This window comes from Rhinolophus ferrumequinum, chromosome 4, assembly GCF_004115265.2.
Source record: "Rhinolophus ferrumequinum isolate MPI-CBG mRhiFer1 chromosome 4, mRhiFer1_v1.p, whole genome shotgun sequence".
NCBI lineage: Eukaryota > Metazoa > Chordata > Mammalia > Chiroptera > Rhinolophidae > Rhinolophus > Rhinolophus ferrumequinum.
In genome coordinates this window covers 26664499-26682793 of record NC_046287.1, presented here as the reverse complement: position 1 = coordinate 26682793, position 18295 = coordinate 26664499, and the positions used below count along the sequence as shown (strand labels likewise).

The window sequence follows — 18295 nt, the reverse complement described above, 5'->3', positions numbered from 1 at the left end:
ATTTACTAATTTTATTTATACTGGACTTCTTTCTAAAAAGAACTTGGCAGTGGCATTTAATAAAGACTATTGACAAAATAGAAATGGAGATCAGGACCAAGGAAAGGAGAAGGGAACGAATATGTAATCTACAAATGTTAATGTAATTTTTATTCATAATGTAAATTTTTTCAGAGTTGACTTTTAGGCTTCTCAGCAGCAGAGCTTTAAGATAATCTGATAAGTAATCTAGCAGCAGAGAAGAATACCAGCTCCTCAGAGGAAACCGGTTTTCCTAACACTCAGTTCTAAATGACATTTCTCCTTTGGGAATTGACATAACATTGAATGACTACAGTTTTACAGTGGAGTTTTAATATGGCTCTTTCTGGAATAACCTTCAAAAAAGGCTAAGGGCACACTATTATTCTGTGATGTGATGATGGGAATTTTAGATATAACAGAATCACTAATATTTGACTTTTCCTTCCTTGATTTCAAATTAATCCAGGTTGTTTTTTTTTGTTTTGTTTTGTTTTGTTTTGTTTTGTTTTGTTTTGTTTTGTTTTTTACTAGAAAGGGGCAGAATGTGTCATTGGCAGGAAGTCCTTAAGAGACCTCTGTCAGCAGGTCCCGAAGGGATGGAAGCCTGGTTGGGCCAGTGATATGTTTTGCAGTTAACAGTGAAATATTATAGTTTGAGGGCTGAAGTCTTTTTTATATGCTTATGTAGTGAGGGTTAGAGAATAATAAACCTCATTGCGTACAAAGATACATAACGATTGCACATGGTTACAGAAGTTACTTGTTTTAGTCAATGGACTTGGCGTGTGGCAAACCTAGAAATAATTGGGGATATTTATAGGCAAAATTTTCCTTATTTAGATTTGGCAAATTTATTACCAGCAGTGGAAGTATAGAAGAATTAAAGTAGATTTATTGGTTCTATATACCTGCTTTCAAGTTGTTTTTCCTAAACCTTTCTTTAATTTACAGTGCAAGTAGCAGTTTAAGAGAGTTCCAGTTTCATTGCAGATTTGTAAGCACTGGACATAATCATTAACACTTTTTTCTAACATAATACACAAGGAAATTCTTGTTGTTACTTTATTTTTATAAAAGAGGAAGCTGAAGGCCATGATTACTGAGTTAGTGACATCAGACTGTAAGCTAATGGGCATAGTCTATATATTTTTTACTCTAATTTTTATTTCAGAAAATTTCAAATCTATAAAAGGTGGAAAAAATAGTACTGTGGATATTCTATTCCCTTCATGTAGATTCACCAACTGTTAACATTTTATGACATTTGTATTATTATCTCCTTTATTAAATGCTGAAGTGCTTGAAAGTAATTTATAGACATGATATTTCAGCATGCATCTTTAAAAAATAGAGCATTTTCATTTACCCCACAGCCCCCTGTCATTATGACAGCCAAGTATTTAACACTGATATAATAAAGTTATGTACGAAGGTGTGACAATTAAGTTTGTGAACTTGTTGCAACAATGTTGCTAACTTTTTTAATATCAGAGTGGTTATTCATTATGAATTTGTGCAAACTGGACAAACAGTTAACCAAGTTTACTATTTGGAAGGGCTGAAAAGGCTGCATGAAAAAGTTAGACGACCTGAACTTGTCGCCAACAATTCATGGCTCTTACATCACAATAATGCACCAGCACTGTTGGTGAGGGAGTTTTTATCCAGTAAACACCCTCACTACTCACCTGATCTGACCCCCAATTATTTCTTTCTTTATCCAAAGATAAAGGAAATATTGAAAGGAAGACATTTTGATGACCTTCAGGGCATCAAGGGTAATACAATGACAGCTCTGATGGCCATTCCATAGAGTTCCAAAATTGTTTTGAAGGGTGGACTAGGAACTTGCATTGGTGCGTAGCTTCCCAAGCGGAGTACTTCGAAGGTGACCATAATGGTATTCAGCAATGAGATATATAGCACTTTTTCTAAGATGAGTTTTTGAACTTAATTGTCAGACCTCTGATTGTAATTATATGCCCATTCCATTGATAGCAGTAACACATATAATATTAACATATGTGTTTATATCTTACATAATTTTTGGTTTTAACATTACATAGTCCTTTAAGACTAAATGGCCAGTGATATAGTCCTGGCATTGTGATGATTCCAAGTAAACAAATTCTGATACATTTTGCATTGCTGTTTTTTTAATATGTAAACAGTATAAATTGAATAGTACATTATTTATGTGTCAGCACAGGGAACAGTTACCACTCTAGTTGTTTTCATTAGAATAATAAATGAAGAAGAGAGTTACTACAATAAATCACAAAATTGTCAAAAGAGCTAGAAGAGTAGAAATCAGGGGCTGGCACTAGGTGATTGCATTTTCTCACTACTCAAGCTGTGATCAAAAGTTCTGGAAAATCTTGGGTGGGAAGGGGCATGCACTTCCATGTCCCAAGAAGAGAGGATCCCAGGTAAAGAAAAGGTCAGTGTTGGCTAGGCAGGGAGCCAACCTAGGATTATGTCAGGTACTTCTGTATGTGTGTGTGTGTGTGTGTGTACACTATAGAGAAAGTTATTTAAGGTCTCTGTCCTCAAGGCATTGATTGTCTGGAGGTGAAAAGATTGCATGTCAGAAACAATTTAAGAAGAATGACTTAGAGAATTTTAAATCTGGAAAGAATTTTAGAAATAATCTACCCCAATTCCTTCACTTCACAGATGAAACAGCAATCACCGAAGTGTGATGGTTTTCAAAAGTTTATATAACAGACGCCTGGGCTGAGGACAAGTTTAGCATAGAAAAATCTTTCAAAACCAGACCAGACTAGTCTTGATAGTATAAAGGATAGTTTCTTTGACAACAATTAATACGAATGTAATCAATGTATAGTAGTATGTTTCTGCAGAATAGTGGCAGTAACCTACTCTGATTATAAAAATGCGAACAAAACAAGATGTTTCTTTTTGAACCATGGACTGTTCAGACATGTATAGATTGTACAAGTATGCCCACAGTGCTATTAAATTTTGCACCCTCTAGTGTTCTGGGTTACCCTAAAGTGAAGACGTGGGCCTTTAATTTAATTACTATATGTTTCATTAATTCTAAGATATATATTTTCTCCTCTGTTTTTATTTAAAAAAATTTTTTTTTAAGGAAGGTGCAACTCACAGTGGCCCATTCGGGGATGAACCTGCAACTTTGGGGTTGCTACCAACTGAGCTAACCAGCTACCCTCTCCCCTGTTTTTAATATCTCTGCAGTCTGGATGTGTCTTACAATCTATGGCAGCTTAGATTTGATTAAAGAAAATAATTATATGACAGAGAGGCTACTGAAGTGGTTCTCAAAGCAACTGTGACTTAGAACTACCTGAAATAACTGTTTAAAAAGAAAAGTTTCTAAGCTTTGACTCAGGCCTATTGAATAGCAGTCATTGAAGTAGATTATGAATATGACAGTAAAATGGCAGCAATATTTCACAACTTTTTATCTGTTCACACTTTTGGAAAATGGTGGTAAATTCCATTTAGGCTTGAAAAATTTTGTATCATCAATCAGCATACCCTTGATTGTTGCATGTTGGTAAATTGTAAGTTTACCAATCCACAATTTTTTCTTTACTTTTGTACCCATCACAAATTAGATGAAATGTCATCACTACTAAATGTTACTCTGGGTGAGTGACTATTGTGAGACTGCTGATTTTAGTATCTATGTTTACAGAGGATTTTACAGTTTAGAAAGCATTTTACATATCATATATTATCTCATTGGATCTTTACAATGGTTTCTGAGGAACATATGACAACAGATATCATTATGTCTTTTGGTACAAATGAGGAAATACCATGTTCAAGGTCCATGGCTAGTTTACATTCAAATCTCCGTAAGAAGTCCAGTGGGTCATGTAACAAGAAAATGTTCTGTTCTACACATTTGAAGATATTTACTCAATAACAGCTTGAGCATTTTCCTTTTTTATATTAAGTATTTTATTGTATGCTGTATATATAAAATAATTTCCCTTGTGAAATAGAAATTCATGAAAATTCAGAGAGACAGATGTTTAAGGACTGACAAAAGCAGCAGTTTGTATATAGTACAGGCATGTGTGATATGGATGAGCTTTGTGTTCAGGCTTCAGATATAGCTCTCCTTTCAATGTTCACTGGTTCATGAAAAGTGGTTTAGAAAACCTCCAAAGAGTTTCACTACAAAAAGAAACAGACTTTCTGGGGTCTGAAGTGATTTGTACTTGAAGATACTCCAGTCAGCAGGGGGTCATCGTGAGCACTGCAGACAGAATTGTTTCACATCTGCAGCTGTCTGAGGAAACTTTCACGGCGTTGAACCTGGTTTCCGGTTGGAAACGTCGAACCATTGTTTTCATAGCGGTGTCGCTGGAGGAACCAGACATGGTGCATGCGAGAGCCTGGCAGGTTCCTTGGTTGTGGGTCTGGGGCGCCAGACAGTGGGTGAGTGCGGTAAGGGGCTAGCTTGAGTATTTTCAAGAACAGTGTTGTGCATTGTACTGTCTGCTGTGTGGGATATAGAGACGTATAATATATACCTGTAGATTCTTTCAAATTCTGTGAAGATGTAAAACTGAGAAATGGTAATTAACTCTGTGGTTGTGTTCTTTGATAACTGTATAATACTAGAAAATACTAGTTTCAATATAGTATGATGAAAAAGCACGGACTTTTGGATTCACATAGTCGTGGTGCAAATACTTAGCTCTTCCATTGGTTAAGTGTCTGTGACCTTGGGCCAGTGACTTCTTTTTGAGTGTTGTTTGGAAAATAGTGTTGTTTGGATTGTATCTATTTACACATTTTTTTGTGGGGGTTAAATGACAGCTTGCACGTAAAGGGCCTAAAAAATTGCCTGGCCCATATTAAGCAATCAATAAATGGTAGTAATGAATATCATTTTCTTCCAATATTGAAATATAAATTGGAAAAGTGAAAACCCTTAAGTCAGAATTCAGTCACATTATAACTTAATGTATTAGCACAACACTAACACAAAGCTTGAAATTAAGTTTATAAATAAGCATGCAGACTACAGGGATAAATGATAATCCTAGAGTCAAAGGCATTTTATTCTTTCTCTCTTGAGTTGTTTTCTAAGTCTTTAGGTGGTTTATGGAAAAGCTGGGGAATGCACCATAGGTGTTTTAAACCCAATGTTTCATCAAGGTGCTCAATAAAAGAAAGAAATGAAATATGAAGAAAATTGATTTCTTATTTGCAATGTGAAATTATTAATCTTTTGATGTACTTCTTTTTTCTGTTCTCTTTTTCTTAAGTTTTTTTTTTCTTTTTTTTTTTTTTTTAATTGGGGAACAGTGTGTTTCTCCAGGGCTCATCAGCTCCAAGTCGTCCTTCAATCTAGTTGTGGAGGGTGCAGGTCAGCTCCAAGTCCAGTCACCGTTTTCAATCTTATTTGTAGCCCACCATCCCATGTGGGAATCGAACCAGCAATCCCGCTGTTCAGAGCTTGTGCTCTAACCAACTGAGCCATCTGGCCGCCCCTTTTTTCTATTCTCTTGTACTTTATTATTCTTTTATCTAAATTGATGAGCACACATTTTTTTTTTTTTCTGTTAAGGAATGTCACTTGATTTATGCAACACCTTTCCCCCAACAATTAAATATATTTTCTTGAGCATTTGGACGTGTCTAGTATCAGTGGTTACCTTCCTTTTGTTCTCTATCACTCAAACAGCTACTGTTTGTTTTCAGGTGTTGTTTTTTTTCCCTATTTTACATGCTTATAAAATGCTTTAAGCAAACTAGGAAAGTTACGCCGTTGTCATGTCTGTATGTTCTTCTAATTCCCACTACCTGGATTTCAGAGTTGGTGGTGGTCTGACATGCTTGGCGAGGCAGGTGAAGACGTGCCATATCTTCAGCCTCATTTTTCCTGCTTTCTGATTGCTGATGGCTGTAGTTCTGTGGAGGGACAGGCAATTCTGATGAACATTCGTTGAGAACCACTGATGTAGAGAAAGGGGAGGCGGTAGGGGTCCTCTTACTGCTGTTTCAGCTGTGATTTCAGCTTTGCAATGGTGATTGGAAGGCAATGTTTGATAGGTGCGTACTGTTCTCTGATGTTGTTTTCCTGTATTCTGGACATGCATGATAAGGACGTTTCCAACAATGTACCTGATCTTGCCCTTGCTTGGCAGTATGCTTTGATTTACATATAATTACATTTTTGTTTTATGTAATGCTATATTTAGCACTTTTAGTTATAACCAAAATACTGAAACACTTTATAAATTCATATAGGAAGCTCAAACATTGGTTAAGCTAGATATCTGGCAAATCCACCTCCCTTTGTGTCTACAATTCTAATTTTTTTTTTTTAAAGGAGGGTGCAGCTCACAGTGGCCCATGCAGGGATCGAACCGGCAACCTTGGTGTTATCAGCACCACGCTCTAACCAACTGACCTAACCGGCCACCCCTATACTTCTAATTTTTATATTTTTTTGTACACTTCAGAAAAACTCTTTGACAAATCTTGCCTTTTAATTTCTTCATGGTTAAACTCAACAGGGGAAAAAAAAGCAGTTACCCAGTTATTTGTCAGTGACATATTCTGGCTACTGCATTCACTTTTCATCTGTCCACATTCAATGAGGGGCCTCTAAACTGAAATAACTAGTTACTTTCATAAGCCCAGAGGAGCTATGATAAACTTCATAAAATAAATAAAGCAATGACACATGTAGCAGTTTGTCTGGTAATGGTGCTCATTTGTCATCAGGCTAAGTGGTGATGCTATTTTTAGCATAGACCAGGTCCCAGAGAAGAACTCTCAGCCCTGAGTGCGGGATGGAGAGCCCGCACTGTTTTCTGTTTCTTTTCTTTTCTTTTTTTTCCTCCTCTGTTACTCTTCACAGGCTTTTCTTCAATTTTTACTCCAAATCAGTAACACTCAAATTTAAATATTAGTTTTAGATTATATTCCAGAACCAAATGTAAGTGATTTTACACTGTGTTCTGTTTGGGGATATCTAGCATTGCTGATTTTATTACTTTTGATCATAAGGACCTTATAATAGCATTAATTATAGTGACTACAGTGGCTAACGCTTAGTGAAGATCAGTTATGTGACAGATTCTCTACTGGACCTTTTATTTTATTTAATTCTAAAATGATTCTGTGGATCAGTTTTATTGTTAGCCCTGTTGCATGGAAGAAGAAACTGAGGTTTAAATAGGTTAAATGTAAAACAACATCTGCCCAAAACTAACTAAATACCACTTCCTCCTATTTGAGATCTGATATTTTTGTTGTGGAATTTCTCATTATATAATTGAGGAAGTTATATATGTATATATATATATATATACATATATATATATACACACACACACACACACACACACACATGTATGTATATGTATATATGTATATATGTATAATATTATATTATATATATAATGATGTTTATAACTGATACAAGTATTTACTGAAACCATTGAGTGCCCTAAAATGGAAATTATGACTAATTATTATTAACATGTAGATTCAGCTGAGTTCTACTTCAACACACTGAGCTTAACTATTGATATTGCTACACCATTTCACTAGATACAAAGATGTGGAAAGAAAGTCTAATCTGTCTTTTTACAGATGAAATAGACACATATACCGTTTAACTGTAACACAGATCAGATTGTGATGGCTGCTGTAATTCGGGGTGGGGGACTGCAGTGGGAGCAGAGAGAATGCAAGGATTGATTTTTACTGGCATGACTGCGGAAGGCTATAGAGTTGTCATTCTATTTCTGGATGTAACTAATCCTGTTATAGTTTACGATTTTAAATTAGTTCAAATTGTCATGATTGTATACATTTCCAACACAGTAGGTGTCATATGCCATCTGTGCATTGAGTACAGAGACCTTCCTGGGTTATATTTAAGAAGCTATATTTTTTTTTATCTTCTTAGAGATATTAAGAATATAATGCTTTTAAGGAACCTATTAGGGGGAGCTATTTGATAATTTCCGTATTAATGCAATTTCCTTAATTTTTATTTTTGAGATTGATCAGATTACACTCTAACCAATTTGTTAATTTGTGGTTCCTTATGGTCTGAATCTGGTGTCTACTTTTGAAAATTTGGCTTCTAGATGAGTACCCTAAAGTAGAGATAGCTGCTTTCATTGTATACATTTTGCATATTGTGGTATATCCGAAGTGATAGTTTTTATATCTCAAAGGCTCTACTCATGTCTTATTCTCTTTTTAAATCTAGCATTTAGCAAGCACCTGTCTGAGAGAAGGTAAAGAACCACTGAATTTTTGTGAATTAATATTAAAATATGAAGATACTATAAACATAAATTTAGTCTTCAATATGTATTTCTTGCTTCATATTTCTTGCTTCAGTCTAGCCTTCATATTTCTTCACATCACAGGCAGTGTTTTTTCCTTCTAAACTTTAATTGTGTCAATCACTTCACTAGTTAAAACCCCCAGCTATTTTCTCATTACTTGAAAGATGAAGTCCAATTTTGTGCATGGCCTACTGCCCACTTCATAATGTGACCTGGCTCAGTTTCGCCTCAGACTTCTCAAGGGACCTATTTCCCCTTGAAGATTTAGCCATTTCTTTTGTGTACCCTCCACCTCCAGTTGAAATACCCTTCTCTTCATTCCCAATTAAGGCACTTTTTACTTTATTGTAAATGTTCATTGACATATACGACTCTTTGGAACTTCTTGAAGATGGGGAGTTCTGCTTTGATATATTTATATTGTTCATCTTTTAAATACCAGTTTAGACTCATAGGAATTAGATTAAAAAATGCTTGTCTAAGGATTGTGGATTGTCCTGATCCCGCTCATAAAGTATGTAAGAATCCTTTAGTAAAAGATACAGTTCAAAGTCAGACATTAATTTTAACATTTAGTGTACTATTTTCCAAGGAATTTTGACTGTTGTATATACATCATTTTATTTTCATACTGACTCAATTTCATATTGGCACTAATAGTTAATAAAAATTACTGTATTAGTTTCTTATTGCTGCCTTAACAAATTACCACAAATTTAGAGGCTGAAAACAACACAAATTTATTACAGTTCTGGAAGTCAGAAGTCTGAAATAGGTCTTATGAGAGGAAAGCGAGTGTTGGCAGAGCTGCCTTCCTTCTGCAGGCTCTGGGGCTCTAGGAGAGAATCTGTTCCTTGCCTTTCCATGCATTCCTTGGCTTGTGGCTCCCTTGTAGTGACTCCATTACTCTGATGTGTGTTTCCACCGGGTATCTTCTCTGACACCCTTGCCTCTCTATCTTGTAAGAACTCTTGTGATTGCACTGGTCCGTCCCACTGGGATAATCCAGGATAATCTCCCCATGTCAAGAGCCTTCATTTAATCACACCTGCAAAGTCCCTTTTGCCATGTAAAGTATGGGGATGCGGACATGGAGTCTTTGAGAGGCGGCATTATTCTGCCTACCATACTGATTAAATTCTCTTAAAAACTTGTTTCTCGGAACAGCGAGCAAAGAAAAAATAATAATTGACAGAAGAATCGATTGAGGGATGTGTTCTAAGCAACCAGTATGTATCTATTTATACCAAGATTTAGGTAGTCAGTCGTTTGTCATTTCTGTTAAATACTCTTCATACCAACTTTATTATTTTGTACAGCTAATATATCTTGAGTGGGTAGAATGATTTGCATTGGGGAAAGGACACAAGGTTAAAAGATCAAACATATTAGACTTACAGAGTTGTAAGTAGCATATTCAGGCTAACGGCAAAGTACTAAGTATGAACTGTTAAAAGTAAGAATTAGAAATTTTATCACAGTACTTGGCCTTAAATGAATGAAAGTAAACATATTTACTGTAAGAACTAAATTTTGCACATAAAGTATAGCATAGAGATATTTAGATGTGGCAAATTTCACTTCAAGTTTCCATCAAGAAACTGGAATTACCTCTTGGATGAGGAATAAGGCAGTTTTTCTGGAGATTTTCTTTATGGCAAGCATGTTTATAGAACTTTCAAAGAGAAGCATTAATAGTTGTATTGCTTGAGCTTATCTTCAGCTGCAGCAGAAGAGCTTTTTGCCCTTAAAATGTGTGGTGCATACAACACTATAACACAGAGTATTTGGTACTAAAATAGAATGTAGCTCTCCACTTAAATTACCTTAAACCATAAATATTTTAAATCTCAGACGCGTTTTTTTTCCCTCTACATCTAGCTATAGGAAACGATTTCTGTATTTTCTAAAATGTGAGCCTAAGGGAATTGGATTAGCTACTGTTTATCTGTAGTGAATGAGGTTGACACTGAACTCCTACAAAAAACAAGTGCAGAGCCATGCCATGTTTTTGGATGAAAATATTAACATTGCAAAAGTTTTCCATGTTTTACTGTTTGTAACTTGAATTTTCAGTGCTATGTGGCCTTGCGTGTTTTTCCTTTTAGATCTACCATTATTAGAGAATTCAGCTACAGGTTTGTTGGATGTGCTTCCTAAAACAACAGGTGGTTTGGAGGACATTGAGTGGATTTGCCCCTTTCTGCCCATCTAGGATGGAACGCTTTCTTTTTTCCATCTTCACGCATTACAAGTGACTAGGCTTTTGTTAAGGTGGGCATTTCAGGAGCAGGTAATATTTAAAGACATAGTTAATGAAATGTTTCTAGAGAAAACTGAACATAAGCATTGCTCAAATTAATTACTTGGAATTTTTTTTTCCTGCCATGGTCAGATTACTAGAGGTGCTTATTTGCTTTATTCTTTATTTATGATACATTTCTAGAAGTTCCTAGGAAAATCTCATTAATGGAATATGGACAATTTTAAGAGGAAAGCTTGACTATGGGTATTCAAAGGGTGGAAGTTGTCTTTTGAAAGAGCAATTCACTGTCATTTTAATTATTGGGTAAAGCAGAATGATGAAAAGTTTATGATGCTGAAAAATTGGGGTGTGATGGGGCGAGTCTGCTGGGTTTCTTTCTTTCTTTTTTTCTTTTTTTGCCATATCATAGCTTTTTTGAGTATCCTCTAGGCTAACAACACTTTCCCCACATTGCAATAATTGCAGATATATTTTTTCCATAATTGTTTAGAAAGATTTCAATAAAACAGGTCTACTAATGATTTTAAGCACATCTCTACTGTTTAGGCAGCCCTCTACCAGCAACCAGAAAGAGTTAAGACATCTTCAAATAGTTCACAGCGGAATAACAGTGACTTCTCACTGAGAAGGTCAGGACACTTAACAGCCTGCTGAATTTTATAGAGGAATTAGCTGCTACTGGTGAGTTAGTTCTTCTCTGAGAGACTATTTTCCATTGGAGAACTACCAATTTTTTTTAAGACAGCAGCCACTTTTTAGTGTATCAAATCTGAAAAGTTGTATGTTGGTGTTTTGTGGAGTAACTAGAAATAACCCACATTTTTATTGCATATCATGAGAATATAACTTAAAGGAATTTACTTCAAGGGAGTAATTTTCCTCCTGGACTCAAGGAATGTGTATACTATAGCAACTGATCGTAGATTTTAAAAAACTCCTTTTCTCTTTTGAAATAATTTTAGACTTATAGGAACACAGAAGAACTTTAACAGAACTCTCACATTCTCTTTGCTCAGATTTCCCATTTGTTAATATTTTTTGCCAAACTTGCTTACAATTCTCTCTTCATATTTTTTTACATATCTTTAGTGAATTTTTTGAACTATTTGAGAGTAAGTTGCAGATGTGATGTACTACTACCCCTCAATACTTAAGTGTGTTTTTCCTAAAAACAAAGACACTATTATATAACCATAGGGCTACCACCAACATCAGGAAATTAACATTGATCTATTATTACCATTCAATTTGCAGACCCCATTCAAATTTTATCAGGGATCTCCATGATACCTTTTATCGATCCAGGATCTATCACTGATTCACTTGTTTGTTTGTCTCTCTAGTCTCCTTCAATCTGAAATAGTGCTTTAGTCTTTTCTTCCCTTTCCTTGACATTTTGAAGAGGTCAGTTACTCTGTAGGATGTCTCTGAATTTGGGTCCAGCTTTTTAGAAGACATACCACAGACATGTGTCCTCAGCGGATCATATCAGGAGACACAAGATATTGATTTGTCCCTTTACTGGTGATACTAACTTTTTTGTTTTTCTAAATTGAGATATAATTGACATACTGGATTATATGGTGATGCTACTTTTATCACTTGGTTAAGATGGTGTCTGCCAGGCTTCTATAGTGTAAAGTTAAAAAGAATTTTGTACTTATAGATTAATAATAAGTGTTGGCCGCGTTGGCCATATTGAAGGGAGGAGTAGGGGGACAGACAGTGGGGTGCTATGCCTGAGGAGCCCTTGTCGGCACAGGAAGAAGCCCTTAGGGGAGCAAGTGTTCATATCCACACAGATCAAATGGGAAATAAAAGAATGGAAGATTCAAAACAGAAACAGCCATCTGCGCGTATCAGAAACATTTGGTAAGTTGTGGTTTCTCCATCTGTGCGCTGATGATCTGGAGGACTAGCCTGGTATAAAGCAAAAACATTACCAAGAAAAGCCCTTGTACTGACCTCTTTCCTAGTTATGCCAGTTTCGCATTCTGCTTTCTAAAGTCAAGTAGGGTGGTTATGTCTGGAGACACTATAAGAAAGAAAAGAGATTTTGTGCTTGGGGTGGGGTGAGGGAGCAGTGCAGACTGTTTTGAAAAATGGCCTGTTTAATTTAGATTCACAAATTCCCGTTTGTTTAATTTTGAAGCATTGCTAAACTAAACTCCATTTTTCATAAGAGAAAGTTGTCAGCCTTTAAAGCCATGTGTGTTTCACAAGTGAGAAAAGGAATATTTTTCAACTTAAAGTGTGATTTTTGTCATCTTTTTATTCAGATTACAGAGCAAATTTTGTAATTCCCAGTAGCAGAGTAAATCACGGTGAGATATAGCTATGGATACTGTGAGAATATTTCATGTCAACTTCGATTCTCAACTGTCGTATGTATTTGTCATAATTTTATTATGTTCACCAGAGTGCTTGTTATAGTAAATGAGTAAACTGTCCTGTTCAGTCCTTGTGTGGAGATTTAGCGTGAAATACTTTTAGCCAATCTTGCTCATTCTGCGTGGACTAACTCTAGTTTTCCTCCTTTTCCAGGTGGGTAGTTTTTGAATATTTTATTATGTAGACTATAAAAGTAATCTAAAATCTATTCATTCTATTCAAGTTCTTCAGGACTAACTACTGTGTGCTCTGAAGTCCTGTGAGTTCTCAGAGTGAGATTTTTCTAAGTTCCTTTTTGCATTTCAGTGTTGTCTTTGTCTGTTTGGGCCGCTATAACAAAATACCACAGACTTGGTGGCTTATAAACCTGGGTGAGAAAATTTTTTTCTCACAATCTGGAGGCTGGGAAGTCCAAGATCAAAGTGCTGGCAGATTCATTGTCTGGTGGAGGTGGGGGGCACTTCTTGGTTCACAGATACTTCCTGGTTCTCTCTATAACCTCACATGGTAGAGGGGTTAAGGGAGCTCTCTTTGGGGTCTCTGAGGCCACTAATCCCCTGAGGGCTCCAGTCTTGTGGCCTAATCAGCTCCCAAAGTCCCTACCTCCAAATATCATCGCATTGAGGGAATAGGTTTCAGCATAAGGATTGGGGGCATTTGGGTGGAGGGGCACTAATATTCAGTCTACAGCAAGTATCTTAAAGTTAAAATTACTTTTTTCTAATTTGTCCCAGATGTTTTCTTTTTCCTTTCATTCCTTTTTATTTTTAATAGGAGTTCTACATAAGCAAATTTAAAAAGCATTTTGGGACCATTTAGATTAATATCTTTTATGTTACCAAGGATTTATTTTTTAAATTTAAAAACCTAATGCAGTTTATTTATTTTTTAAATTTAATTTTATTGTTAGTTTCAAGTGTACAAAAACAACATAGAGATTAGACATTTATACCCCTCACAAAGTGATAACCCCAACAAGTCTACTACCCATCTCACACTGTGCATAGCTATTACAACACCACTGACTATATTCCCTAAGCTGTACATCCACTGACTATATATATATTATATTAGTTTCAGGTGTACAGCGCAGTAGTTAGGCATTTATATAATCTATGACGTGATCCCCCTGGTATGTCCAGTACCCATCTGACACCCTACATAGTCTTTACGTTATTGATTATATTCCCCATACAGTATTTCACATCCCTATGACTATTTTGTGACCACCAATTTGTACTTTCTAATCCCTTCACCTTCTCACCCATCCCCCAACCCCTCTCATCTAGCAACCATCAGTTTTTTTCTCTGTATCTATGAACCTATTTCTGTTTTGTTTACTCATTTATTCTGTTCTTTAAATTCAACATATAAGTGAGATCATATGGTATTTGTCATTTTCAGTCTGACATTTCATTTAGCTTAATATCCTCTAGGTCCATTCATGTTGTTGCAAATGGTAAAATTTCATTCATTTTTATTGCAGAGTAATCCTGCATTGTATAAATATACCACGATTTTTTTATCCAGTCCTCTATTGATGGGCATTTCGGGTTTTTGCATATCTTGGCTATTGTGAATAGCGCTGCAGTAAACATAGGGGTGCATATATTTTTTCCAATTAATGTTTTGGATTTCTGTGGATAAATACCCAGGAGTGGAATCGCAGGGTCATAAGGTAGTTCTACTTTTAATTTTTTGAGGAAACTCCAAACTGTTTTCCATAGTGTCTGCACCAATTCCAAGGAATTTTTTTTGAAGGAAAAATTGCATAGTCTTTCTTATCTGACAGAAATATAAATACCCAGGAACGGAAGTACTGGCAAATAGCGCCATGTTTGTCAAACCCTGAATGCTTAGATGTGCAAATTCAGACCAGAAGATCCTGAAAATGCAGGGTCAACCCTGGATTACTCTCCAGAAGTTCTGTTCCATATTCAGATTTCGGGTTTATTAATTGAATGGTGGAAGAGGATCTTGTGATTAGATTAAAATAAGATTTACTTTCAGTGATGGAAACTATGAGGACAGGAAATTCTCTTTATCTTCTCTAGACTGTTGATTTCCATATTGACTTACTTCATAGAGTAGGGTAAGACATTTATAAACATTTAACTTTGTTTGCTCTGTTACCTGAAAGAAAAAAATCGTCAAGCATAAAGAAGTCATGGATATGAAATATTAATGATAGAGAACTTAAAACGTCCAATGTAAAATATTTTAAAATATTGATGATTTTTTATCATGATTCTGTACTGACTTTATGGATCCTTTTGTATAATGAGTTATTCCTGAATCTATTTGCTGTACTCTTAGGCAATTTCTTTCGGGGCTGGGCGTGGGATAACAATTTAGCACTTATCCAATCATCATTAAAATGAAAGTATTTCTGTTTGACAGTCTGTCTTAATCTGCTTTAACTCTAGAAGAAAATGAAAGTAGAAGCTAAATATTTGGGTATGATTTTTAAAGCACTTACATATAAATCATGTCATTTGAATCTCACAACTGCCTGGTAAGTAGTCAGGACAAGTGTCTTTATCTCAATTTTACAGATACAAAGATCAGCTAGCTTTTGTCTGAGAGTTAAATGTCATGCCGAAGCTCACACAGTAAGTTTAGTGACAGAATTGGTGTTAGAACACAAGATTCTGTGCTTCATTTTTTTCTTTTAATAAATGATAATCCTTCTATAATGGATTATTAATTTTATACCATGTTTCCCTGAAAATAAGACCTAGCCGGACCATCAGCTCTAATGCATCTTTTGGAGCAAAAATTAATATAAATTAATATAAAAATTAATATAATATAAAAATTAATATAATATGATATATAATATGATATGATATGATATGATATGATATGATATGATATAATATAATATAATATAATATAATATAATACCAGGTCTTAATATTAATTTTTGTTCCAAAAGACACATTAGAGCTGATTGTCTGGCTAGGTCCTATTTCTGGGGAAACAGGGTAGAAGGATATTGAACTTCACAATAAATTGCAACATAGGACTTCTTTATATAATCAATTTCTATAAAAATTGGTAACAACTTGATTTATTTGTGTTTGATTAAAAAGGTGGTTACATCATTTTTACATTGGAGTTTTGGAAGGCATTGTAGTGAAAATGTGTTCCCTTTGCTACATAGTACCTCCCACTTGATCTGGCTTTTAGACTGTTGCCTAATGAAAGTTTTGACCAAGAGAGAGTGGTCAAAAGCTGGTGATGCAGGGTGGCAGAGTTCTGGTGTGGCATCTGTCATTGCCCTGTAACATTAAAATTAATGACATTATTCCACTTCAAAAAAGCTATCCCTGATATCTGTCTCTTGACTATTTGGTTCATTCACTTATTGCTTCCTTTAAAACACATTTAATTTTTTACCTGATAATTCCTATAATCCATTTAATATTTTGTCATAGCCTTATTTGTAAAAAAATCAACTTACTCATTTACTTATTTTGGTGTGATGATCTTTTGAGACCATCCCTTCCAGTTATCAAATAGTTCCCCTTTTGGATATGCAAAAAAATTTTGTTTATGTTTTAGGTTCCTCAGAATGCTCTTATATTACTATTAATTAAAATTTACAACCATGAATATCCTACATATGATTAGTGAGCCCTCCTGGAAAAGTCAAATAATCCCTGTTTTGAGAGTTGAATTTTTTATCACCAGACAGATAATTTAAACAAAAGTAATACTTAAGAATCTGTATCAAAATTTAATTGTCCCCAAACTTTTCTGTTTGTGTTATTTTTGCATTATGGCTTTGGATATATTCTGCATGATGTACCTTTTATTAAAATGAAAAATAAGATTGGAAAATGAGCATTGACCAGACTAAGAAATATTAGATTTTATGTGTACAGTTTTTCTAGAAACCTGCCTATATTTTTGGGCACAATGTAGTGGAATTGATTCTTCATTGGTCATAAAGTGAAAAAAACAAAACAAGAAATTTATAGTCAGTAGCAGGAGGTAGTCTGCAAGGGAGAGCCTGGCCTTTGAAAAGGATATCTTTTTTTCAGCAATCTGGAATATGTATATCCCTAATAACAAAGCATACTTCATCCAGACCCAGACCCAGGAGCTGAATAGATTTGGGTAGTCAAAGGTATTTGTCTTTTATTCTGTTTGATGGTAAATAATAAACTTGTAAAAGGATATAAAGATGCACGCCTGTCTGCTCTTTTCCATCCATGAACATTGATAATGGACATGACTTCCTATATGAGTAATATCATATGCAGGTTTGCATTGCTTCCCTCTCTGTTTATGAATGCATTTTTATAAATATACCTGTATCTAAGCATATATCCACACATATGCAGAGGCACAAAATGCTAAGTTTAAGCAAACTGCTATTGTGAAATTTCTTGATACTCATCAACTGTGAATTGGGGCCTGGTGCCATTTATGGGCTTCCTTCTTTTTTCTAGCAGGTGATCTTATGGTATAAAAACAGAATGTGATGGTTTTCATTTTTCAGTGATGCTTAAAAAACAAAACAAAACAGAAGAACTTTTTACACAAAGCTAGGATTGTCATCACTGACGACTCTGTGTAAAGGTAATTTGGGCATGTGGTGTGAGAGATTTTGTGACACTTGGGTGATCCAAAAGTGGCAGTCCACAGTTAATTTATTCTTATCTCAGGATGCATGAGTTTTTAGGCAGTGGAGCCCCCATCATCATTACTTCTTTGAAAGTTAACCACTACAGACCACAGTTGTAATGGGAGGGCTATGGGAGCCACAGGAAATGTTTAAAGAAGTGGGTCTCAGTGACAATTTGCCTTTTCCTAGTTACCCTCGATTTGCCCCGAATTGCTTATGGCAAGCTTTGGTTCAAGAAGACACAGGCTTTTGTAGTATTGTGTCAGGTGCAGTGTGATTTCATTTCAAAATGGACAAATGAGCTAATCCAGGGAACTATGTCACCAAAATCCACTCTGGACTAACGATGATCTGTTATGGTTTTGTTTCTGTTATGTTCAGTCCTAGATTCTATACAGGGTGATTTAGCTTATAGGAGTATTGATTTCATTCATAAGAGCCAAATGAAATTATTATATATAAATTCCCGATTTGTTTGTTTTTCTAGAAAAATCTAGTATAGATCCAGATCAGCAAACACAATACTAGTTTCCCAATACTTAGTGTGTATATATATGTATATACATATGTATATATATACACACACACACATATACATATGTGTGTATATATATATATATATATATATACAATTTTAAAAAGTAAGGGTTGAGTAGA

The 18295-nt window shown here is 35.1% G+C and overlaps 1 protein-coding gene and 1 pseudogene across 7 annotated transcripts in view; one reads left to right on the top strand and one right to left on the bottom strand.

Annotated features, from left to right (window-relative positions):
• TBC1D4 (TBC1 domain family member 4) overlaps positions 1-18295 on the top strand; it is a 177212-nt gene that overhangs the window by 31425 nt on the left and 127492 nt on the right. The window lies entirely within an intron of this gene.
• Positions 4198-4403, bottom strand: LOC117021122 (guanine nucleotide-binding protein G(I)/G(S)/G(O) subunit gamma-5-like; annotated as a pseudogene).